Genomic DNA, 25,845 nt, shown 5'->3' with positions numbered 1-25,845 from the left:
CTGGACTGTTCCCATGAGGCACAGGGTCTGACTGATTTGCATATGGCCATGTCTGAACTGGGGTGGCAGAGTGGGCTAAAGAACGGTGATGGATCAAACCCAGATCTGTTGACTGGGTGTGAGTGTTTGATTGATTCTGATGCTCCGTCCATCACCACCCCCTTTTGTACCGCTTTGTTCTCCATAAGTTGGCAGGGTATGCTCAAACGTGAGTCCCTTGCTCACTTTGTCACTGGATTCAAGCAAGCCCGGCTGAAATGCCAGAAACCGGTCCTAGGAAGCTTGTTTCAGGTCCAGGGTAGGCATGGCTTGGCAGTTCGGGTTGGACTGTTCCCATGAGGCACAGGGTCAGACTGATTTGCATATGGCCAAGTCTGAACTGGGGTGGCAGAGTGGGCTAAAGAACGGTGATGGATCAAACCCAGATCTGTTGACTGGGTGCGAGTGTTTGATTGGTTCTGATGCTCCGTCCATCACCACCCCCTTTTGTACCGCTTTGTTCGCCATAAGTTGGCAGGGTATGCTCAGACGTGAGTCTCTTGCTCACTTTGCCACTGGATTCAAGCAAGCCTGGCTGAAGACGACTGAAATGCCAGAAACCGGTCCTAGGAAGCTTGTTTCCGGTCCAGGGAAGGATTGGCTTGGCTGTTCGGGCTGGACTGTTCCCATGAGGCACAGGGTCAGACTGATTTGCATATGACCATGTCTGATCTGGGGTGGCAGAGTGGGGTAAAGAACGGTGATGGATCACACCCAGATCTGTTGACTGGGTGTGAGTGTTTGATTGGTTCTGTTGCTCCGTCCATCACCACCCCCTTCTGTACCGCTTTGTTTGCCATAAGTTGGCAGGGTATGCTCAGACGTGAGTCTCTTGCTCACTTTGCCACTGGATTCAAGCAAGGCTCGCTGAAGACGTCTGAAATGGCAGAAACCGGTCCTAGGAAGCTTGCTTCCGGTCCAGGGAAGGCATGGCTTGCCAGTTCGGGCTGGACTGTTCCCATGAGGCACAGGGTCTGACTGATTTGCATATGGCCATGTCTGAACTGGGGTGGCAGAGTGGGCTAAAGAACGGTGATGGATCAAACCCAGATCTGTTGACTGGGTGTGAGTGTTTGATTGATTCTGATGCTCCGTCCATCACCACCCTCTTCTGTACCGCTTTGTTCTCCATAAGTTGGCAGGGTATGCTCGGACGTGAGTCTCTTGCTCACTTTGCCACTGGATTCAAGCAAGCCTGGCTGAAGACGGCTGAAATGCCAGAAACCGGTCCTAGAAAGCTTGTTTCCAGTCCAGGGAAGGCATGGCTTGGCAGTTCGGGCTTGACTGTTCCCATGAGGCACAGGGTCAGACTGATTTGCATATGGCCATGTCTGAACTGGGGTGGCAGAGTGGGCTAAAGAATGGTGATGGATCAAACCCAGATCTGTTGACTCGGTGTGAGAGTTTGATTGGTTCTGATGCTCCGTCCATCACCACCCCCTTTTGTACCGCTTTGTTTGCCATAAGTTGGCAGGGTATGCTCAAACGTGAGTCCCTTGCTCACTTTGCCTCTGGATTCAAGCAAGCCTGGCTGAAATGCCAGAAACCGGTCCTAGGAAGCTTGTTTCAGGTCCAGGGAAGGCATGGCTTGCCAGTTCGGGCTTGACTGTTCCCATGAGGCACAGGGTCAGACTGATTTGCAAATGGCCATGTCTGAACTGGGGTGGCAGAGTGGGCTAAAGAACGGTGATGGATCAAACCCAGATCTGTTGACTGGGTGTGAGTGTTTGATTGGTTCTGATGCTCCGTCCATCACCACCCCCTTTTGTACCGCTTTGTTCTCCATAAGTTGGCAGGGTATGCTCAAACGTGAGTCCCTTGCTCACTTTGCCACTGGATTCAAGCAAGCCTGGCTGAAATGCCAGAAACCGGTCCTAGGAAGCTTGTTTCAGGTCCAGGGTAGGCATGGCTTGGCAGTTCGGGTTGGACTGTTCCCATGAGGCACAGGGTCAGACTGATTTGCATATGGCCAAGTCTGAACTGGGGTGGCAGAGTGGGCTAAAGAACGGTGATGGATCAAACCCAGATCAGTTGACTGGGTGCGAGTGTTTGATTGGTTCTGATGCTCCGTCCATCACCACCCCCTTTTGTACCGCTTTGTTCGCCATAAGTTGGCAGGGTATGCTCAGACGTGAGTCTCTTGCTCACTTTGCCACTGGATTCAAGCAAGCCTGGCTGAAGACGACTGAAATGCCAGAAACCGGTCCTAGGAAGCTTGTTTCCGGTCCAGGGAAGGATTGGCTTGGCAGTTCGGGCTGGACTGTTCCCATGAGGCACAGGGTCAGACTGATTTGCATATGACCATGTCTGATCTGGGGTGGCAGAGTGGGGTAAAGAACGGTGATGGATCACACCCAGATCTGTTGACTGGGTGTGAGTGTTTGATTGGTTCTGTTGCTCCGTCCATCACCACCCCCTTCTGTACCGCTTTGTTTGCCATAAGTTGGCAGGGTATGCTCAGACGTGAGTCTCTTGCTCACTTTGCCACTGGATTCAAGCAAGGCTGGCTGAAGACGTCTGAAATGGCAGAAACCGGTCCTAGGAAGCTTGCTTCCGGTCCATGGAAGGCATGGCTTGCCAGTTCGGGCTGGACTGTTCCCATGAGGCACAGGGTCTGACTGATTTGCATATGGCCATGTCTGAACTGGGGTGGCAGAGTGGGCTAAAGAACGGTGATGGATCAAACCCAGATCTGTTGACTGGGTGTGAGTGTTTGATTGATTCTGATGCTCCGTCCATCACCACCCTCTTCTGCACCGCTTTGTTCTCCATAAGTTGGCAGGGTATGCTCAGACGTGAGTCCCTTGCTCACTTTGCCACTGGATTCAAGCAAGCCTGGCTGAAGACGGCTGAAATGCCAGAAACCGGTCCTAGAAAGCTTGTTTCTGGTCCAGGGAAGGCATGGCTTGGCAGTTCGGGCTTGACTGTTCCCATGAGGCACAGGGTCAGACTGATTTGCATATGGCCATGTCTGAACTGGGGTGGCAGAGTGGGCTAAAGAACGGTGATGGATCAAACCCAGATCTGTTGACTGGGTGTGAGTGTTTGATTGGTTCTGATGCTCCGTCCATCACCACCCCCTTTTGTACCGCTTTGTTCGCCATAAGTTGGCAGGGTATGCTCAAACGTGAGTCCCTTGCTCACTTTGCCACTGGATTCAAGCAAGCCTGGATGAAATGCCAGAAACCGGTCCTAGGAAGCTTGTTTCCGGTCCAGGGAAGGCATGGCTTGGCAGTTCGGGCTGGACTGTTCCCATGAGGCACAGGGTCTGACTGATTTGCATATGGGCATGTCTGAACTTGGGTGGCAGAGTGGGCTAAAGAACGGTGATGGATCAAACCCAGATCTGTTGACTGGGTGTGAGTGTTTGATTGATTCTGATGCTCCGTCCATCACCACCCCCTTCTGTACCGCTTTGTTCGCCATAAGTTGGCAGGGTATGCTCAGACGTGAGTCTCTTGCTCATTTTGCCACTGGATTCAAGTAAGCCTGGCTAAAGACGGCTGAAATGCCAGAAACCGGTCCTAGGAAGCTTGTTTCCGGTCCAGGGAAGGCATGGCTTGGCAGTTCGGGCTTGACTGTTCCCATGAGGCACAGGGTCAGACTGATTTGCATATGGCCATGTCTGAACTGGGGTGGCAGAGTGCGCTAAAGAACGGTGATGGATCAAAAGCAGATCTGTTGACTGGGTGTGAGTGTTTGATTGGTTCTGATGCTCCGTCCATCACCACCCCCTTTTGTACCGCTTTGTTCTCCATAAGTTGGCAGGGTATGCTCAAACGTGAGTCCCTTGCTCACTTTGCCACTGGATTCAAGCAAGCCTGGCTGAAATGCCAGAAACCGGTCCTAGGAAGCTTGTTTCAGGTCCAGGGTAGGCATGGCTTGGCAGTTCGGGTTGGACTGTTCCCATGAGGCACAGGGTCAGACTGATTTGCATATGGCCAAGTCTGAACTGGGGTGGCAGAGTGGGCTAAAGAACGGTGATGGATCAAACCCAGATCTGTTGACTGGGTGCGAGTGTTTGATTGGTTCTGATGCTCCGTCCATCACCACCCCCTTTTTGTACCGCTTTGTTCGCCATAAGTTGGCAGGGTATGCTCAGACGTGAGTCTCTTGCTCACTTTGCCACTGGATTCAAGCAAGCCTGGCTGAAGACGACTGAAATGCCAGAAACCGGTCCTAGGAAGCTTGTTTCCGGTCCAGGGAAGGATTGGCTTGGCAGTTCGGGCTGGACTGTTCCCATGAGGCACAGGGTCAGACTGATTTGCATATGACCATGTCTGATCTGGGGTGGCAGAGTGGGGTAAAGAACGGTGATGGATCACACCCAGATCTGTTGACTGGGTGTGAGTGTTTGATTGGTTCTGTTGCTCCGTCCATCACCACCCCCTTCTGTACCGCTTTGTTTGCCATAAGTTGGCAGGGTATGCTCAGACGTGAGTCTCTTGCTCACTTTGCCACTGGATTCAAGCAAGGCTGGCTGAAGACGTCTGAAATGGCAGAAACCGGTCCTAGGAAGCTTGCTTCCGGTCCAGGGAAGGCATGGCTTGCCAGTTCGGGCTGGACTGTTCCCATGAGGCACAGGGTCTGACTGATTTGCATATGGCCATGTCTGAACTGGGGTGGCAGAGTGGGCTAAAGAACGGTGATGGATCAAACCCAGATCTGAGACTGGGTGTGAGTGTTTGATTGATTCTGATGCTCCGTCCATCACCACCCTCTTCTGTAACGCTTTGTTCTCCATAAGTTGGCAGGGTATGCTCAGACGTGAGTCTCTTGCTCACTTTGCCACTGGATTCAAGCAAGCCTGGCTGAAGACGGCTGAAATGGCAGAAACCGGTCCTAGGAAGCTTGCTTCCGGTCCAGGGAAGGCATGGCTTGCCAGTTCGGGCTGGACTGTTCCCATGAGACACAGGGTCTGACTGATTTGCATATGGCCATATCTGAACTGGGGTGGCAGAGTGGGCTAAAGAACGGTGATGGGTCAAACCCAGATCTGTTGACTGGGTGTGAGTGTTTGATTGATTCTGATGCTCCGTCCATCACCACCCTCTTCTGTACCGCTTTGTTCTCCATAAGTTGGCAGGGTATGCTCAGACGTGAGTCTCTTGCTCACTTTGCCACTGGATTCAAGCAAGCCTGGCTGAAGACGGCTGAAATGCCAGAAACCGGTCCTAGGAAGCTTGTTTCCGGTCCAGGGAAGGCATGGCTTGGCAGTTTGGGCTTGACTGTTCCCATGAGGCACAGGGTCAGACTGATTTGCATATGGCCATGTCTGAACTGGGGTAGCAGAGTGGGCTAAAGAACGGTGATGGATCAAACCCAGATCTGTTGACTGGGTGTGAGTGTTTGATTGGTTCTGATGCTCCGTCCATCACCACCCCCTTTTGTACCGCTTTGTTCGCCATAAGTTGGCAGGGTATGCTCAAACGTGAGTCTCTTGCTCACTTTGCCACTGGATTCAAGCAAGCCTGGCTGAAATGCCAGAAACCGGTCGTAGGAAGCTTGTTTCAGGTCCAGGGTAGGCATGGCTTGGCAGTTCGGGTTGGACTGTTCCCATGAGGCACAGGGTCAGACTGATTTGCATATGGCCAAGTCTGAACTGGGGTGGCAGAGTGGGCTAAAGAACGGTGATGGATCAAACCCAGATCTGTTGACTGGGTGCGAGTGTTTGATTGGTTCTGATGCTCCGTCCATCACCACCCCCTTTTGTACCGCTTTGTTCGCCATAAGTTGGCAGGGTATGCTCAGACGTGAGTCTCTTACTCACTTTGCCACTGGATTCAAGCAAGCCTGGCTGAAGACGGCTGAAATGCCAGAAACCGGTCCTAGGAAGCTTGCTTCCGGTCCAGGGAAGGCATGGCTTGGCAGTTCGGGCTGGACTGTTCCCATGAGGCACAGGGTCAGACTGATTTGCATATGGCCATGTCTAAACTGGGGTGGCAGAGTGGGCTAAAGAACGGTGATGGATCAAACCCAGATCTGTTGACTGGGTGTGAGTGTTTGATTGGTTCTGATGCTCCGTCCATCACCACCCCCTTCTGTACCGCTTTGTTCGCCATAAGTTGGCAGGGCATGCTCAGACGTGAGTCTCTTGCTCACTTTGCCACTGGATTCAAGCAAGCCTGGCTGAAGACGTCTGAAATGCCAGAAACCGGTCCTAGAAAGCTTGTTTCCGGTCCACGGAAGGCATGGCTTGGCATTTCAGGCTGGACTGTTCCCATGAGGCACAGGGTCAGACGGATTTGCATACGGCTATGTCTGAACTGGGGTGGCAGAGTGGGCTAAAGAACGGTGATGGATCAAACCCAGATCTGTTGACTGGGTGTGAGTGTTTGATTGGTTCTGATGCTCCGTCCATCACCACCCCCTTTTGTACCGCTTTGTTCGCCATAAGTTGGCAGGGTATGCTCAGACGTGAGTCCCTTGCTCACTTTGCCACTGGATTCAAGCAAGCCTGGCTGAAGACGGCTGAAATGGCAGAAACCAGTCCTAGGAAGCTTGCTTCAGGTCCAGGGAAGGCATGGCTTGCCAGTTGGGGCTGGACTGTTCCCATGAGGCACAGGGTCTGACTGATTTGCATATGGGCATGTCTGAACTTGGGTGGCAGAGTGGGCTAAAGAACGGTGATGGATCAAACCCAGATCTGTTGACTGGGTGTGAGTGTTTGATTGATTCTGATGCTCCGTCCATCACCACCCCCTTCTGTACCGCTTTGTTCGCCATAAGTTGGCAGGGTATGCTCAGACGTGAGTCTCTTGCTCATTTTGCCACTGGATTCAAGTAAGCCTGGCTAAAGACGGCTGAAATTCCAGAAACCGGTCCTAGGAAGCTTGTTTCCGGTCCAGGGAAGGCATGGCTTGGCAGTTCGGGCTTGACTGTTCCCATGAGGCACAGGGTCAGACTGATTTGCATATGGCCATGTCTGAACTGGGGTGGCAGAGTGGGCTAAAGAACGGTGATGGATCAAACGCAGATCTGTTGACTGGGTGTGAGTGTTTGATTGGTTCTGATGCTCCGTCCATCACCACCCCCTTTTGTACCGCTTTGTTCTCCATAAGTTGGCAGGGTATGCTCAAACGTGAGTCCCTTGCTCACTTTGCCACTGGATTCAAGCAAGCCTGGCTGAAATGCCAGAAACCGGTCCTAGGAAGCTTGTTTCAGGTCCAGGGTAGGCATGGCTTGGCAGTTCGGGTTGGACTGTTCCCATGAGGCACAGGGTCAGACTGATTTGCATATGGCCAAGTCTGAACTGGGGTGGCAGAGTGGGCTAAAGAACGGTGATGGATCAAACCCAGATCTGTTGACTGGGTGCGAGTGTTTGATTGGTTCTGATGCTCCGTCCATCACCACCCCCTTTTGTACCGCTTTGTTCGCCATAAGTTGGCAGGGTATGCTCAGACGTGAGTCTCTTGCTCACTTTGCCACTGGATTCAAGCAAGCCTGGCTGAAGACGACTGAAATGCCAGAAACCTGTCCTAGGAAGCTTGTTTCCGGTCCAGGGAAGGATTGGCTTGGCTGTTCGGGCTGGACTGTTCCCATGAGGCACAGGGTCAGACTGATTTGCATATGACCATGTCTGATCTGGGGTGGCAGAGTGGGGTAAAGAACGGTGATGGATCACACCCAGATCTGTTGACTGGGTGTGAGTGTTTGATTGGTTCTGTTGCTCCGTCCATCACCACCCCCTTCTGTACCGCTTTGTTTGCCATAAGTTGGCAGGGTATGCTCAGACGTGAGTCCCTTGCTCACTTTGCCACTGGATTCAAGCAAGCCTGGCTGAAATGCCAGAAACCGGTCCTAGGAAGCTTGTTGCAGGTCCAGGGAAGGCATGGCTTGCCAGTTCGGGCTTGACTGTTCCCATGAGGCACAGGGTCAGACTGATTTGCAAATGGCCATGTCTGAACTGGGGTGGCAGAGTGGGCTAAAGAACGGTGATGGATCAAACCCAGATCTGTTGACTGGGTGTGAGTGTTTGATTGGTTCTGATGCTCCGTCCATCACCACCCCCTTTTGTACCGCTTTGTTCTCCATAAGTTGGCAGGGTATGCTCAAACGTGAGTCCCTTGCTCACTTTGCCACTGGATTCAAGCAAGCCTGGCTGAAATGCCAGAAACCGGTCCTAGGAAGCTTGTTTCAGGTCCAGGGTAGGCATGGCTTGGCAGTTCGGGTTGGACTGTTCCCATGAGGCACAGGGTCAGACTGATTTGCATATGGCCAAGTCTGAACTGGGGTGGCAGAGTGGGCTAAAGAACGGTGATGGATCAAACCCAGATCTGTTGACTGGGTGCGAGTGTTTGATTGGTTCTGATGCTCCGTCCATCACCACCCCCTTTTGTACCGCTTTGTTCGCCATAAGTTGGCAGGGTATGCTCAGACGTGAGTCTCTTGCTCACTTTGCCACTGGATTCAAGCAAGCCTGGCTGAAGACGTCTGAAATGGCAGAAACCGGTCCTAGGAAGCTTATTTCCGGTCCATGGAAGGCATGGCTTGCCAGTTCAGGCTGGACTGTTCCCATGAGGCACAGGGTCTGACTGATTTGCATATGGCCATGTCTGAACTGGGGTGGCAGAGTGGGCTAAAGAACGGTGATGGATCAAACCCAGATCTGTTGACTGGGTGTGAGTGTTTGATTGATTCTGATGCTCCGTCCATCACCACCCTCTTCTGCACTGCTTTGTTCTCCATAAGTTGGCAGGGTATGCTCAGACGTGAGACTCTTGCTCACTTTGCCACTGGATTCAAGCAAGCCTGGCTGAAGACGGCTGAAATGCCAGAAACCGGTCCTAGGAAGCTTGTTTCCAGTCCAGGGAAGGCATGGCTTGGCAGTTCGGGCTTGACTGTTCCCATGAGGCACAGGGTCAGACTGATTTGCATATGGCCATGTCTGAACTGGGGTGGCAGAGTGGGCTAAAGAACGGTGATGGATCAAACCCAGATCTGTTGACTGGGTGTGAGTGTTTGATTGGTTCTGATGCTCCGTCCATCACCACCCCCTTTTGTACCGCTTTGTTCGCCATAAGTTGGCAGGGTATGCTCAAACGTGAGTCCCTTGCTCACTTTGCCTCTGGATTCAAGCAAGCCTGGCTGAAATGCCAGAAACCGGTCCTAGGAAGCTTGTTTCAGGTCCAGGGTAGGCATGGCTTGGCAGTTCGGGTTGGAATGTTCCCATGAGGCACAGGGTCAGACTGATTTGCATATGGCCAAGTCTGAACTGGGGTGGCAGAGTGGGCTAAAGAACGGTGATGGATCAAACCCAGATCTGTTGACTGGGTGCGAGTGTTTGATTGGTTCTGATGCTCCGTCCATCACTACCCCCTTTTGTACCGCTTTGTTCGCCATAAGTTGGCAGGGTATGCTCAGACGTGAGTCTCTTGCTCCCTTTGCCACTGGATTCAAGCAAGCCTTGCTGAAGACGGCTGAAATGCCAGAAACCGGTCCTAGGAAGCTTGTTTCCGGTCCAGGGAAGGCATGGCTTGGCAGTTCGGGCTGGACTGTTCCCATGAGGCACAGGGTCAGACTGATTTGCATATGGCCATGTCTGATCTGGGGTGGCAGAGTGGGGTAAAGAACGGTGATGGATCAAACCCAGATCTGTTGACTGGGTGTGAGTGTTTGATTGGTTCTGATGCTCCGTCCATCACCACCCCCTTTTGTACCGGCTTTGTTCACCATAAGTTGGCAGGGTATGCTCAAACGTGAGTGCTTGCTCACTTTGCCACTGGATTCAAGCAAGCCTGGCTGAAATGCCAGAAACCGGTCCTAGGAAGCTTGTTTCAGGTCCAGGGAAGGCATGGCTTGGCAGTTCGGGCTGGACTGTTCCCATGAGGCACAGGGTCTGACTGATTTGCATATGGGCATGTCTGAACTTGGGTGGCAGAGTGGGCTAAAGAACGGTGATGGATCAAACCCAGATCTGTTGACTGGGTGTGAGTGTTTGATTGATTCTGATGCTCCGTCCATCACCACCCCCTTCTGTACCGCTTTGTTCGCCATAAGTTGGCAGGGTATGCTCAGACGTGAGTCTCTTGCTCATTTTGCCACTGGATTCAAGTAAGCCTGGCTAAAGACGGCTGAAATGCCAGAAACCGGTCCTAGGAAGCTTGTTTCCGGTCCAGGGAAGGCATGGCTTGGCAGTTTGGGCTTGACTGTTCCCATGAGGCACAGGGTCAGACTGATTTGCATATGGCCATGTCTGAACTGGGGTGGCAGAGTGGGCTAAAGAACGGTGATGGATCAAACGCAGATCTGTTGACTGGGTGTGAGTGTTTGATTGGTTCTGATGCTCCGTCCATCACCACCCCCTTTTGTACCGCTTTGTTCTCCATAAGTTGGCAGGGTATGCTCAAACGTGAGTCCCTTGCTCACTTTGCCACTGGATTCAAGCAAGCCTGGCTGAAGACGACTGAAATGCCAGAAACCTGTCCTAGGAAGCTTGTTTCCGGTCCAGGGAAGGATTGGCTTGGCTGTTCGGGCTGGACTGTTCCCATGAGGCACAGGGTCAGACTGATTTGCATATGACCATGTCTGATCTGGGGTGGCAGAGTGGGGTAAAGAACGGTGATGGATCACACCCAGATCTGTTGACTGGGTGTGAGTGTTTGATTGGTTCTGTTGCTCCGTCCATCACCACCCCCTTCTGTACCGCTTTGTTTGCCATAAGTTGGCAGGGTATGCTCAGACGTGAGTCCCTTGCTCACTTTGCCACTGGATTCAAGCAAGCCTGGCTGAAATGCCAGAAACCGGTCCTAGGAAGCTTGTTTCAGGTCCAGGGAAGGCATGGCTTGCCAGTTCGGGCTTGACTGTTCCCATGAGGCACAGGGTCAGACTGATTTGCAAATGGCCATGTCTGAACTGGGGTGGCAGAGAGGGCTAAAGAACGGTGATGGATCAAACCCAGATCTGTTGACTGGGTGTGAGTGTTTGATTGGTTCTGATGCTCCGTCCATCACCACCCCCTTTTGTACCGCTTTGTTCTCCATAAGTTGGCAGGGTATGCTCAAACGTGAGTCCCTTGCTCACTTTGCCACTGGATTCAAGCAAGCCTGGCTGAAATGCCAGAAACCGGTCCTAGGAAGCTTGTTTCAGGTCCAGGGTAGGCATGGCTTGGCAGTTCGGGTTGGACTGTTCCCATGAGGCACAGGGTCAGACTGATTTGCATATGGCCAAGTCTGAACTGGGGTGGCAGAGTGGGCTAAAGAACGGTGATGGATCAAACCCAGATCTGTTGACTGGGTGCGAGTGTTTGATTGGTTCTGATGCTCCGTCCATCACCACCCCCTTTTGTACCGCTTTGTTCGCCATAAGTTGGCAGGGTATGCTCAGACGTGAGTCTCTTGCTCACTTTGCCACTGGATTCAAGCAAGCCTGGCTGAAGACGACTGAAATGCCAGAAACCGGTCCTAGGAAGCTTGTTTCCGGTCCAGGGAAGGATTGGCTTGGCTGTTCGGGCTGGACTGTTCCCATGAGGCACAGGGTCAGACTGATTTGCATATGACCATGTCTGATCTGGGGTGGCAGAGTGGGGTAAAGAACGGTGATGGATCACACCCAGATCTGTTGACTGGGTGTGAGTGTTTGATTGGTTCTGTTGCTCCGTCCATCACCACCCCCTTCTGTACCGCTTTGTTTGCCATAAGTTGGCAGGGTATGCTCAGACGTGAGTCTCTTGCTCACTTTGCCACTGGATTCAAGCAAGGCTCGCTGAAGACGTCTGAAATGGCAGAAACCGGTCCTAGGAAGCTTGCTTCCGGTCCAGGGAAGGCATGGCTTGCCAGTTCGGGCTGGACTGTTCCCATGAGGCACAGGGTCTGACTGATTTGCATATGGCCATGTCTGAACTGGGGTGGCAGAGTGGGCTAAAGAACGGTGATGGATCAAACCCAGATCTGTTGACTGGGTGTGAGTTTTTGATTGATTCTGATGCTCCGTCCATCACCACCCTCTTCTGTACCGCTTTGTTCTCCATAAGTTGGCAGGGTATGCTCGGACGTGAGTCTCTTGCTCACTTTGCCACTGGATTCAAGCAAGCCTGGCTGAAGACGGCTGAAATGCCAGAAACCGGTCCTAGAAAGCTTGTTTCCAGTCCAGGGAAGGCATGGCTTGGCAGTTCGGGCTTGACTGTTCCCATGAGGCACAGGGTCAGACTGATTTCCATATGGCCATGTCTGAACTGGGGTGGCAGAGTGGGCTAAAGAATGGTGATGGATCAAACCCAGATCTGTTGACTCGGTGTGAGTGTTTGATTGGTTCTGATGCTCCGTCCATCACCACCCCCTTTTGTACCGCTTTGTTTGCCATAAGTTGGCAGGGTATGCTCAAACGTGAGTCCCTTGCTCACTTTGCCTCTGGATTCAAGCAAGCCTGGCTGAAATGCCAGAAACCGGTCCTAGGAAGCTTGTTTCAGGTCCAGGGAAGGCATGGCTTGCCAGTTCGGGCTTGACTGTTCCCATGAGGCACAGGGTCAGACTGATTTGCAAATGGCCATGTCTGAACTGGGGTGGCAGAGTGGGCTAAAGAACGGTGATGGATCAAACCCAGATCTGTTGACTGGGTGTGAGTGTTTGATTGGTTCTGATGCTCCGTCCATCACCACCCCCTTTTGTACCGCTTTGTTCTCCATAAGTTGGCAGGGTATGCTCAAACGTGAGTCCCTTGCTCACTTTGCCACTGGATTCAAGCAAGCCTGGCTGAAATGCCAGAAACCGGTCCTAGGAAGCTTGTTTCAGGTCCAGGGTAGGCATGGCTTGGCAGTTCGGGTTGGACTGTTCCCATGAGGCACAGGGTCAGACTGATTTGCATATGGCCAAGTCTGAACTGGGGTGGCAGAGTGGGCTAAAGAACGGTGATGGATCAAACCCAGATCAGTTGACTGGGTGCGAGTGTTTGATTGGTTCTGATGCTCCGTCCATCACCACCCCCTTTTGTACCGCTTTGTTCGCCATAAGTTGGCAGGGTATGCTCAGACGTGAGTCTCTTGCTCACTTTGCCACTGGATTCAAGCAAGCCTGGCTGAAGACGACTGAAATGCCAGAAACCGGTCCTAGGAAGCTTGTTTCCGGTCCAGGGAAGGATTGGCTTGGCAGTTCGGGCTGGACTGTTCCCATGAGGCACAGGGTCAGACTGATTTGCATATGACCATGTCTGATCTGGGGTGGCAGAGTGGGGTAAAGAACGGTGATGGATCACACCCAGATCTGTTGACTGGGTGTGAGTGTTTGATTGGTTCTGTTGCTCCGTCCATCACCACCCCCTTCTGTACCGCTTTGTTTGCCATAAGTTGGCAGGGTATGCTCAGACGTGAGTCTCTTGCTCACTTTGCCACTGGATTCAAGTAAGGCTGGCTGAAGACGTCTGAAATGGCAGAAACCGGTCCTAGGAAGGTTGCTTCCGGTCCATGGAAGGCATGGCTTGCCAGTTCGGGCTGGACTGTTCCCATGAGGCACAGGGTCTGACTGATTTGCATATGGCCATGTCTGAACTGGGGTGGCAGAGTGGGCTAAAGAACGGTGATGGATCAAACCCAGATCTGTTGACTGGGTGTGAGTGTTTGATTGATTCTGATGCTCCGTCCATCACCACCCTCTTCTGCACCGCTTTGTTCTCCATAAGTTGGCAGGGTATGCTCAGACGTGAGTCCCTTGCTCACTTTGCCACTGGATTCAAGCAAGCCTGGCTGAAGACGGCTGAAATGCCAGAAACCGGTCCTAGAAAGCTTGTTTCCGGTCCAGGGAAGGCATGGCTTGGCAGTTCGGGCTTGACTGTTCCCATGAGGCACAGGGTCAGACTGATTTGCATATGGCCATGTCTGAACTGCGGTGGCAGAGTGGGCTAAAGAACGGTGATGGATCAAACCCAGATCTGTTGACTGGGTGTGAGTGTTTGATTGGTTCTGATGCTCCGTCCATCACCACCCCCTTTTGTACCGCTTTGTTCGCCATAAGTTGGCAGGGTATGCTCAAACGTGAGTCCCTTGCTCACTTTGCCACTGGATTCAAGCAAGCCTGGCTGAAATGCCAGAAACCGGTCCTAGGAAGCTTGTTTCCGGTCCAGGGAAGGCATGGCTTGGCAGTTCGGGCTGGACTGTTCCCATGAGGCACAGGGTCTGACTGATTTGCATATGGGCATGTCTGAACTTGGGTGGCAGAGTGGGCTAAAGAACGGTGATGGATCAAACCCAGATCTGTTGACTGGGTGTGAGTGTTTGATTGATTCTGATGCTCCGTCCATCACCACCCCCTTCTGTACCGCTTTGTTCGCCATAAGTTGGCAGGGTATGCTCAGACGTGAGTCTCTTGCTCATTTTGCCACTGGATTCAAGTAAGCCTGGCTAAAGACGGCTGAAATGCCAGAAACCGGTCCTAGGAAGCTTGTTTCCGGTCCAGGGAAGGCATGGCTTGGCAGTTCGGGCTTGACTGTTCCCATGAGGCACAGGGTCAGACTGATTTGCATATGGCCATGTCTGAACTGGGGTGGCAGAGTGCGCTAAAGAACGGTGATGGATCAAACGCAGATCTGTTGACTGGGTGTGAGTGTTTGATTGGTTCTGATGCTCCGTCCATCACCACCCCCTTTTGTACCGCTTTGTTCTCCATAAGTTGGCAGGGTATGCTCAAACGTGAGTCCCTTGCTCACTTTGCCACTGGATTCAAGCAAGCCTGGCTGAAATGCCAGAAACCGGTCCTAGGAAGCTTGTTTCAGGTCCAGGGTAGGCATGGCTTAGCAGTTCGGGTTGGACTGTTCCCATGAGGCACAGGGTCAGACTGATTTGCATATGGCCAAGTCTGAACTGGGGTGGCAGAGTGGGCTAAAGAACCGTGATGGATCAAACCCAGATCTGTTGACTGGGTGCGAGTGTTTGATTGGTTCTGATGCTCCGTCCATCACCACCCCCTTTTTGTACCGCTTTGTTCGCCATAAGTTGGCAGGGTATGCTCAGACGTGAGTCTCTTGCTCACTTTGCCACTGGATTCAAGCAAGCCTGGCTGAAGACGACTGAAATGCCAGAAACCGGTCCTAGGAAGCTTGTTTCCGGTCCAGGGAAGGATTGGCTTGGCAGTTCGGGCTGGACTGTTCCCATGAGGCACAGGGTCAGACTGATTTGCATATGACCATGTCTGATCTGGGGTGGCAGAGTGGGGTAAAGAACGGTGATGGATCACACCCAGATCTGTTGACTGGGTGTGAGTGTTTGATTGGTTCTGTTGCTCCGTCCATCACCACCCCCTTCTGTACCGCTTTGTTTGCCATAAGTTGGCAGGGTATGCTCAGACGTGAGTCTCTTGCTCACTTTGCCACTGGATTCAAGCAAGGCTGGCTGAAGACGTCTGAAATGGCAGAAACCGGTCCTAGGAAGCTTGCTTCCGGTCCAGGGAAGGCATGGCTTGCCAGTTCGGGCTGGACTGTTCCCATGAGGCACAGGGTCTGACTGATTTGCATATGGCCATGTCTGAACTGGGGTGGCAGAGTGGGCTAAAGAACGGTGATGGATCAAACCCAGATCTGAGACTGGGTGTGAGTGTTTGATTGATTCTGATGCTCCGTCCATCACCACCCTCTTCTGTAACGCTTTGTTCTCCATAAGTTGGCAGGGTATGCTCAGACGTGAGTCTCTTGCTCACTTTGCCACTGGATTCAAGCAAGCCTGGCTGAAGACGGCTGAAATGGCAGAAACCGGTCCTAGGAAGCTTGCTTCCGGTCCAGGGAAGGCATGGCTTGCCAGTTCGGGCTGGACTGTTCCCATGAGACACAGGGTCTGACTGATTTGCATATGGCCATATCTGAACTGGGGTGGCAGAGTGGGCTAAAGAACGGTGATGGGTCAAACCCAGATCTGTTGACTGGGTGTGAGTGTTTGATTGATTCTGATGCTCCGTCCATCACCACCCTCTTCTGTACCGCTTTGTTCTCCATAAGTTGGCAGGGTATGCTCAGACGTGAGTCTCTTGCTCACTTTGCCACTGGATTCAAGCAAGCCTGGCTGAAGACGGCTGAAATGCCAGAAACCGGTCCTAGGAAGCTTGTTTCCGGTCCAGGGAAGGCATGGCTTGGCAGTTTGGGCTTGACTGTTCCCATGAGGCACAGGGTCAGACTGATTTGCATATGGCCATGTCTGAACTGGGGTAGCAGAGTGGGCTAAAGAACGGTGATGGATCAAACCCAGATCTGTTGACTGGGTGTGAGTGTTTGATTGGTTCTGATGCTCCGTCCATCACCACCCCCTTTTGTACCGCTTTGTTCGCCATAAGTTGGCAGGGTATGCTCAAACGTGAGTCTCTTGCTCACTTTGCCACTGGATTCAAGCAAGCCTGGCTGAAATGCCAGAAACCGGTCGTAGGAAGCTTGTTTCAGGTCCAGGGTAGGCATGGCTTGGCAGTTCGGGTTGGACTGTTCCCATGAGGCACAGGGTCAGACTGATTTGCATATGGCCAAGTCTGAACTGGGGTGGCAGAGTGGGCTAAAGAACGGTGATGGATCAAACCCAGATCTGTTGACTGGGTGCGAGTGTTTGATTGGTTCTGATGCTCCGTCCATCACCACCCCCTTTTGTACCGCTTTGTTCGCCATAAGTTGGCAGGGTATGCTCAGACGTGAGTCTCTTACTCACTTTGCCACTGGATTCAAGCAAGCCTGGCTGAAGACGGCTGAAATGCCAGAAACCGGTCCTAGGAAGCTTGTTTCCGGTCCAGGGAAGGCATGGCTTGGCAGTTCGGTCTGGACTGTTCCCATGAGGCACCGGGTCAGACTGATTTGCATATGGCCATGTCTGATCTGGGGTGGCAGAGTGGGGTAAAGAACGGTGATGGATCAAACCCAGATCTGTTGACTGGGTGTGAGTGTTTGATTGGTTCTGATGCTCCGTCCATCACCACCCCCTTATGTACCGGCTTTGTTCACCATAAGTTGGCAGGGTATGCTCAAACGTGAGTCCTTGCTCACTTTGCCACTGGATTCAAGCAAGCCTGGCTGAAATGCCAGAAACCGGTCCTATGAAGCTTGTTTCAGGTCCAGGGAAGGCGTGGCTTGGCAGTTCGGGCTGGACTGTTCCCATGAGGCACAGGGTCAGACTGATTTGCATATGGCCATGTCTGATCTGGGGAAGCAGAGTGGCTAAAGAACGGTGATGGATCAAACCCAGATCTGTTGACTGGGTGTGAGTGTTTGATTGGTTCTGATGCTCCGTCCATCACCACCCCCTTCTGTACCGCTTTGTTCGCCATAAGTTGGCAGGGTATGCTCAGACGTGAGTCCCTTGCTCACTTTGCCACTGGATTCAAGCAAGCCTGGCTGAAGACGGCTGAAATGCCAGAAACCGGTCCTAGGAAGCTTGTTTCCGGTCCAGGGAAGGCATGGCTTGGCAGTTCGGGCTGGACTGTTCCCATGAGGCACAGGGTCAGACTGATTTGCATATGGCCATGTCTCAACTGGGGTGGCAGAGTGGGCTAAAGAACGGTGATGGATCAAACCCAGATCTGTTGACTGGGTACGAGTGTTTGATTGGTTCTGATGCTCCGTCCATCACCACCCCCTTTTGTACCGCTTTGTTCGCCATAAGTTGGCAGGGTATTCTCAGACGTGAGTCTCTTGCTCACTTTGCCACTGGATTCAAGCAAGGCTGGCTGAAGACGTCTGAAATGCCAGAAACCGGTCCTAGAAAGCTTGTTTCCGGTCCAGGGAAGGCATGGCTTGGCATTTCAGGCTGGACTGTTCCCATGAGGCACAGGGTCAGACTGATTTGCATACAGCTATGTCTGAACTGGGGTGGCAGAGTGGGCTAAAGAACGGTGATGGATCAAACCCAGATCTGTTGACTGGGTGTGAGTGTTTGATTGGTTCTGATGCTCCGTCCATCACCACCCCCTTTTGTACCGCTTTGTTCGCCATAAGTTGGCAGGGTATGCTCAGACGTGAGTCCCTTGCTCACTTTGCCACTGGATTCAAGCAAGCCTGGCTGAAGACGGCTGAAATGCCAGAAACCGGTCCTAGGAAGCTTGTTTCCGGTCCAGGGAAGGCATGGCTTGGCAGTTCGGGCTGGACTGTTCCCATGAGGCACAGGGTCAGACTGATTTGCATATGGCCATGTCTGATCTGGGGAAGCAGAGTGGCTAAAGAACGGTGATGGATCAAACCCAGATCTGTTGACTGGGTGTGAGTGTTTGATTGGTTCTGATGCTCCGTCCATCACCACCCCCTTCTGTACCGCTTTGTTCGCCATAAGTTGGCAGGGTATGCTCAGACGTGAGTCTCTTGCTCACTTTGCCACTGGATTCAAGCAAGCCTGGCTGAAGGCGTCTGAAATGCCAGAAACCGGTCCTAGGAAGCTTGTTTCCGGTCCAGGGAAGGCATGGCTTGGCAGTTCAGGCTGGACTGTTCCCATGAGGCACAGGGTCAGACTGATTTGCATACGGCTGTGTCTGAACTGGGGTGGCAGAGTGGGCTAAAGAACGGTGATGGATCAAACCCAGATCTGTTGACTGGGTGTGAGTGTTTGATTGGTTCTGATGCTCCGTCCATCACCACCCCCTTCTGTGTCGCTTTGTTCGCCATAAGTTGGCAGGGTATGCTCAACGTGAGTCTCTTGCTCACTTTGCCACTGGATTCAAGCAAGCCTGGCTGAAGACGTATGAAATGCCAGAAACCGGTCCTAGAAAGCTTGTTTCCGGTCCAGGGAAGGCATGGCTTGGCAGTTCAGGCTGGACTGATCCCATGAGGCACAGGGTCAGACTGATTTGCATACGGATATGTCTGAACTGGGGTGGCAGAGTGGGCTAAAGAACAGTGATGGATCAAACCCAGATCTGTTGACTGGGTGTGAGTGTTTGATTGGTTCTGATGATCTGTCCATCACCACCCCCTTTTGTACCGCTTTGTTCGCCATAAGTTGGCAGTGTATGCTCAGACATGAGTCCCTTGCTCACTTTGCCACTGGATTCAAGCAAGCCTGGCTGAAGACGGCTGAAATGCCAGAAACCGGTCCTAGGAAGCTTGCTTCCGGTCCAGGGAAGGCATGGCTTGGCAGTTCGGGCTGGACTGTTCCCATGAGGCACAGGGTCAGACTGATTTGCATATGGCCATGTCTAAACTGGGGTGGCAGAGTGGGCTAAAGAACGGTGATGGATCAAACCCAGATCTGTTGACTGGGTGTGAGTGTTTGATTGGTTCTGATGCTCCGTCCATCACCACCCCCTTCTGTACCGCTTTGTTCGCCATAAGTTGGCAGGGCATGCTCAGACGTGAGTCTCTTGCTCACTTTGCCACTGGATTCAAGCAAGCCTGGCTGAAGACGTCTGAAATGCCAGAAACCGGTCCTAGAAAGCTTGTTTCCGGTCCACGGAAGGCATGGCTTGGCATTTCAGGCTGGACTGTTCCCATGAGGCACAGGGTCAGACGGATTTGCATACGGCTATGTCTGAACTGGGGTGGCAGAGTGGGCTAAAGAACGGTGATGGATCAAACCCAGATCTGTTGACTGGGTGTGAGTGTTTGATTGGTTCTGATGCTCCGTCCATCACCACCCCCTTTTGTACCGCTTTGTTCGCCATAAGTTGGCAGGGTATGCTCAGACGTGAGTCCCTTGCTCACTTTGCCACTGGATTCAAGCAAGCCTGGCTGAAGACGGCTGAAATGGCAGAAACCAGTCCTAGGAAGCTTGCTTCCGGTCCAGGGAAGGCATGGCTTGCCAGTTGGGGCTGGACTGTTCCCATGAGGCACAGGGTCTGACTGATTTGCATATGGGCATGTCTGAACTTGGATGGCAGAGTGGGCTAAAGAACGGTGATGGATCAAACCCAGATCTGTTGACTGGGTGTGAGTGTTTGATTGATTCTGATGCTCCGTCCATCACCACCCCCTTCTGTACCGCTTTGTTCGCCATAAGTTGGCAGGGTATGCTCAGACGTGAGTCTCTTGCTCATTTTGCCACTGGATTCAAGTAAGCCTGGCTAAAGACGGCTGAAATTCCAGAAACCGGTCCTAGGAAGCTTGTTTCCGGTCCAGGGAAGGCATGGCTTGGCAGTTCGGGCTTGACTGTTCCCATGAGGCACAGGGTCAGACTGATTTGCATATGGCCATGTCTGAACTGGGGTGGCAGAGTGGGCTAAAGAACGGTGATGGATCAAACCCAGATCTGTTGACTGGGTGTGAGTGTTTGATTGGTTCTGGTGCTCCGTCCATCACCACCCCCTTTTGTACCGCTTTGTTTGCCATAAGTTGGCAGGTTATGCTCAGACGTGAGTCTCTTGCTCACTTTGCCACTGGATTCAAGCAAGGCTGGCTGAAGACGTCTGAAATGGCAGAAACCGGTCCTAGGAAGCTTGCTTCCGGTCCAGGGAAGGCATGGCTTGCCAGTTCGGGCTGGACTGTTCCCATGAGGCACAGGGTCTGACTGATTTGCATAAGGCCATGTCTGAACTGGGGTGGCAGAGTGGGCTAAAGAACGGTGATGGATCAAACCCAGATCTGTTGACTGGGTGTGAGTGTTTGATTGATTCTGATGCTCCATCCATCACCACCCTCTTCTGTACCGCTTTGTTCTCCATAAGTTGGCAGGGTATGCTCAGACGTGAGTCTCTTGCTCACTTTGCCACTGGAATCAAGCAAGCCTGGCTGAAGACGGTTGAAATGCCAGAAACCGGTCCTAGAAAGCTTGTTTCCAGTCCAGGGAAGGCATGGCTTGGCAGTTCGGGCTTGACTGTTCCCATGAGGCACAGGGTCAGACTGATTTGCATATGGCCATGTCTGAACTGGGGTGGCAGAGTGGGCTAAAGAACGGTGATGGATCAAACCCAGATCTGTTGACTGGGTGTGAGTGTTTGATTGGTTCTGATGCTCTGTCCATCACCACCCCCTTTTGTACCGCTTTGTTCGCCATAAGTTGGCAGGGTATGCTCAAACGTGAGTCCCTTGCTCACTTTGCCACTGGATTCAAGCAAGCCTGGCTGAAATGCCAGAAAATCGGTCCTAGGAATTTTGTTTCAGGTCCAGGGTAGGCATGGCTTGGCAGTTCGGGTTGGACTGTTCCCATGAGGCACAGGGTCAGACTGATTTTCATATGGCCAAGTCTGAACTGGGGTGGCAGAGTGGGCTAAAGAACGGTGATGGATCACACCCAGATCTGTTGACTGGGTGTGAGTGTTTGATTGGTTCTGTTGCTCCGTCCATCACCACCCCCTTCTGTACCGCTTTGTTTGCCATAAGTTGGCAGGTTATGCTCAGACGTGAGTCTCTTGCTCACTTTGCCACTGGATTCAAGCAAGGCTGGCTGAAGACGTCTGAAATGGCAGAAACCGGTCCTAGGAAGCTTGCTTCCAGTCCAGGGAAGGCATGGCTTGCCAGTTCGGGCTGGACTGTTCCCATGAGGCACAGGGTCTGACTGATTTGCATAAGGCCATGTCTGAACTGGGGTGGCAGAGTGGGCTAAAGAACGGTGATGGATCAAACCCAGATCTGTTGACTGGGTGTGAGTGTTTGATTGATTCTGATGCTCCATCCATCACCACCCTCTTCTGTACCGCTTTGTTCTCCATAAGTTGGCAGGGTATGCTCAGACGTGAGTCTCTTGCTCACTTTGCCACTGGAATCAAGCAAGCCTGGCTGAAGACGGTTGAAATGCCAGAAACCGGTCCTAGAAAGCTTGTTTCCAGTCCAGGGAAGGCATGGCTTGGCAGTTCGGGCTTGACTGTTCCCATGAGGCACAGGGTCAGACTGATTTGCATATGGCCATGTCTGAACTGGGGTGGCAGAGTGGGCTAAAGAACGGTGATGGATCAAACCCAGATCTGTTGACTGGGTGTGAGTGTTTGATTGGTTCTGATGCTCTGTCCATCACCACCCCCTTTTGTACCGCTTTGTTCGCCATAAGTTGGCAGGGTATGCTCAAACGTGAGTCCCTTGCTCACTTTGCCACTGGATTCAAGCAAGCCTGGCTGAAATGCCAGAAACCGGTCCTAGGAAGCTTGTTTCAGGTCCAGGGTAGGCATGGCTTGGCAGTTCGGGTTGGACTGTTCCCATGAGGCACAGGGTCAGACTGATTTTCATATGGCCAAGTCTGAACTGGGGTGGCAGAGTGGGCTAAAGAACGGTGATGGATCAAACCCAGATCTGTTGACTGGGTGCGAGTGTTTGATTGGTTCTGATGCTCCGTCCATCACCACCCCCTTTTGTACCGCTTTGTTCGACATAAGTTGGCAGGGTATGCTCAGACGTGAGTCTCTTGCTCACTTTGCCACTGGATTCAAGCAAGCCTGGCTGAAGACGGCTGAAATGCCAGAAACCGGTCCTAGGAAGCTTGTTTCCGGTCCAGGGAAGGCATGGCTTGGCAGTTCGGGCTGGACTGTTCCCATGAGGCACAGGGTCAGACTGATTTGCATATGGCCATGTCTGATCTGGGGTGGCAGAGTGGGGTAAAGAACAGTGATGGATCAAACCCAGATCTGTTGACTGGGTGTGAGTGTTTGATTGGTTCTGATGCTCCGTCCATCACCACCCCCTTTTTGTACCGGCTTTGTTCACCATAAGTTGGCAGGGTATGCTCAAACGTGAGTCCTTGCTCACTTTGCCACTGGATTCAAGCAAGCCTGGCTGAAATGCCAGAAACCGGTCCTAGGAAGCTTGTTTCAGGTCCAGGGAAGGCATGGCTTGGCAGTTCGGGCTGGACTGTTCCCATGAGGCACAGGGTCAGACTGATTTGCATATGACCATGTCTGATCTGGGGTGGCAGAGTGGGATAAAGAACGGTGATGGATCACACCCAGATCTGTTGACTGGGTGTGAGTGTTTGATTGGTTCTGTTGCTCCATCCATCACCACCCCCTTCTGTACCGCTTTGTTTGCCATAAGTTGGCAGGGTATGCTCAGACGTGAGTCTCTTGCTCACTTTGCCACTGGATTCAAGCAAGGCTGGCTGAAGACGTATGAAATGGCAGAAACCGGTCCTAGGAAGCTTGCTTCCGGTCCAGGGAAGGCATGGCTTGCCAGTTCGGGCTGGACTGTTCCCATGAGGCACAGGGTCTGACTGATTTGCATATGGCCATGTCTGAACTGGGGTGGCAGAGTGGGCTAAAGAACGGTGATGGATCAAACCCAGATCTGTTGACTGGGTGTGAGTGTTTGATTGGTTCTGATGCTCCGTCCATCACCACCCCCTTTTGTACCGCTTTGTTCGCCATACGTTGGCAGGGTATGCTCAGACGTGAGTCCCTTGCTCACTTTGCCACTGGATTCAAGCAAGCCTGGCTGAAGACGGCTGAAATGCCAGAAACCGGTCCTAGGAAGCTTGTTTCCGGTCCAGGGAAGGCATGGCTTGGCAGTTCGGGCTGGACTGTTCCCATGAGGCACAGGGTCAGACTGATTTGCATATGGCCATGTCTGAACTGGGGTGGCAGAGTGGGCTAAAGAACGGTGATGGATCAAACCCAGATCTGTTGACTGGGTGTGAGTGTTTGATTGGTTCTGGTGCTCCGTCCATCACCACCCCCTTTTGTACCGCTTTGTTCGCCATAAGTTGGCAGTGTATGCTCAAACGTGAGTCCCTTGCTCACTTTGCCACTGGATTCAAGCAAGCCTGGCTGAAATGCCAGAAACCGGTCCTAGGAAGCTTGTTTCAGGTCCAGGGTAGGCATGGCTTGGCAGTTCAGGTTGGACTGTTCCCATGAGGCACAGGGTCAGACTGATTTGCATATGGCCATGTCTGAACTGGGGTGGCAGAGTCGGCTAAAGAACGGTGATGTATCAAACCCAGATCTGTTGACTGGGTGTGAGTGTTTGATTGGTTCTGATGCTCCGTCCATCACCACCCCCTTTTGTACCGCTTTGTTCGCCATAAGTTGGCAGGGTATGCTCAGATGTGAGTCTCTTGCTCACTTTGCCACTGGATTCAAGCAAGCCTGGCTGAAGACGGCTGAAATGCCAGAAACCGGTCCTAGGAAGCTTGTTTCCGGTCCAGGGAAGGCATGGCTTGCCAGTTCGGGCTGGACTGTTCCCATGAGGCACAGGGTCTGACTGATTTGCATATGGCCATGTCTGAACTGGGGTGGCAGAGTGGGCTAAAGAACGGTGATGGATCAAACCCAGATCTGTTGACTGGGTGTGAGTGTTTGATTGGTTCTGATGCTCCGTCCATCACCACCACCTTTTGTACCGCTTTGTTCGCCATAAGTTGGCAGGGTATGCTCAGACGTGAGTCCCTTGCTCACTTTGCCACTGGATTCAATCAAGCCTGGCTGAAGACGGCTGAAATGCCAGAAACCGGTCCTAGGAAGCTTGTTTCCGGTCCAGGGAAGGCATGGCTCGGCAGTTCGGGTTTGACTGTTCCCATGAGGCACAGGGTCAGACTGATTAGCATATGGCCATGTCTGAACTGCGGTGGCAGAGTGGGCTAAAGAACGGTGATGGATCAAACCCAGATCTGTTGACTGGGTGTGAGTGTTTGATTGGTTCTGATGCTCCGTCCATCACCACCCCCTTTTGTACCGCTTTGTTCGCCATACGTTGGCAGGGTATGCTCAGACGTGAGTCCCTTGCTCACTTTGCCACTGGATTCAAGCAAGCCTGGCTGAAGACGGCTGAAATGCCAGAAACCGGTCCTAGGAAGCTTGTTTCCGGTCCAGGGAAGGCCTGGCTTGGCAGTTCGGGCTGGACTGTTCCCATGAGGCACAGGGTCAGACTGATTTGCATATGGCCATGTCTGAACTGGGGTGGCAGAGTAGGCTTAAGAACAGTGATGGATCAAACCCAGATCTGTTGACTGGGTGTGAGTGTTTGATTGGTTCTGATGCTCCGTCCATCACCACCCCCTTTTGTACCGCTTTGTTCGCCATAAGTTGGCAGGGTATGCTCAGACGTGAGTCTCTTGCTCACTTTGCCACTGGATTCAAGCAAGCCTGGCTGAAGACGGCTGAAATGCCAGAAACCGGTCCTAGGAAGCTTGTTTCCCGTCCAGGGAAGGCATGGCTTGCAGTTCGGGCTTGACTGTTCCCATGAGGCACAGGGTCAGACTGATTTGCATATGGCCATGTCTGAACTGGGGTGGCAGAGTGGGCTAAAGAACGGTGATGGATCAAACCCAGATCTGTTGACTGGGTGTGAGTGTTTGATTGGTTCTGGTGCTCCGTCCATCACCACCCCCTTTTGTACCGCTTTGTTCGCCATAAGTTGGCAGTGTATGCTCAAACGTGAGTCCCTTGCTCACTTTGCCACTGTATTCAAGCAAGCCTGACTGAAATGCCAGAAACCGGTCCTAGGAAGCTTGTTTCAGGTCCAGGGTAGGCATGGCTTGGCAGTTCAGGTTGGACTGTTCCCATGAGGCACAGGGTCAGACTGATTTGCATATGGCCATGTCTGAACTGGGGTGGCAGAGTCGGCTAAAGAACGGTGATGTATCAAACCCAGATCTGTTGACTGGGTGTGAGTGTTTGATTGGTTCTGATGCTCCGTCCATCACCACCCCCTTTTGTACCGCTTTGTTCGCCATAAGTTGGCAGGGTATGCTCAGATGTGAGTCTCTTGCTCACTTTGCCACTGGATTCAAGCAAGCCTGGCTGAAGACGGCTGAAATGCCAGAAACCGGTCCTAGGAAGCTTGTTTCCGGTCCAGGGATGGCATGGCTTGGCAGTTCGGGCTGGACTGTTCCCATGAGGCACAGGGTCAGACTGATTTGCATATGGCCATGTCTGAACTGGGGTGGCAGAGTGGGCTAAAGAACGGTGATGGATCAAACCTAGATCTGTTGACTGGGTGTGAGTGTTTGATTGGTTCTGATGCTCCGTCCATCTCCACCCCCTTTTGTACCGCTTTGTTCGCCATAAGTTG

This window comes from Triturus cristatus, chromosome 2_2, assembly GCF_964204655.1.
Source record: "Triturus cristatus chromosome 2_2, aTriCri1.1, whole genome shotgun sequence".
Taxonomy (NCBI): Eukaryota; Metazoa; Chordata; class Amphibia; order Caudata; family Salamandridae; genus Triturus; species Triturus cristatus.
The sequence above is the reverse complement of the archived record's forward strand: the minus strand, read 5'-3'. Positions refer to the sequence as shown.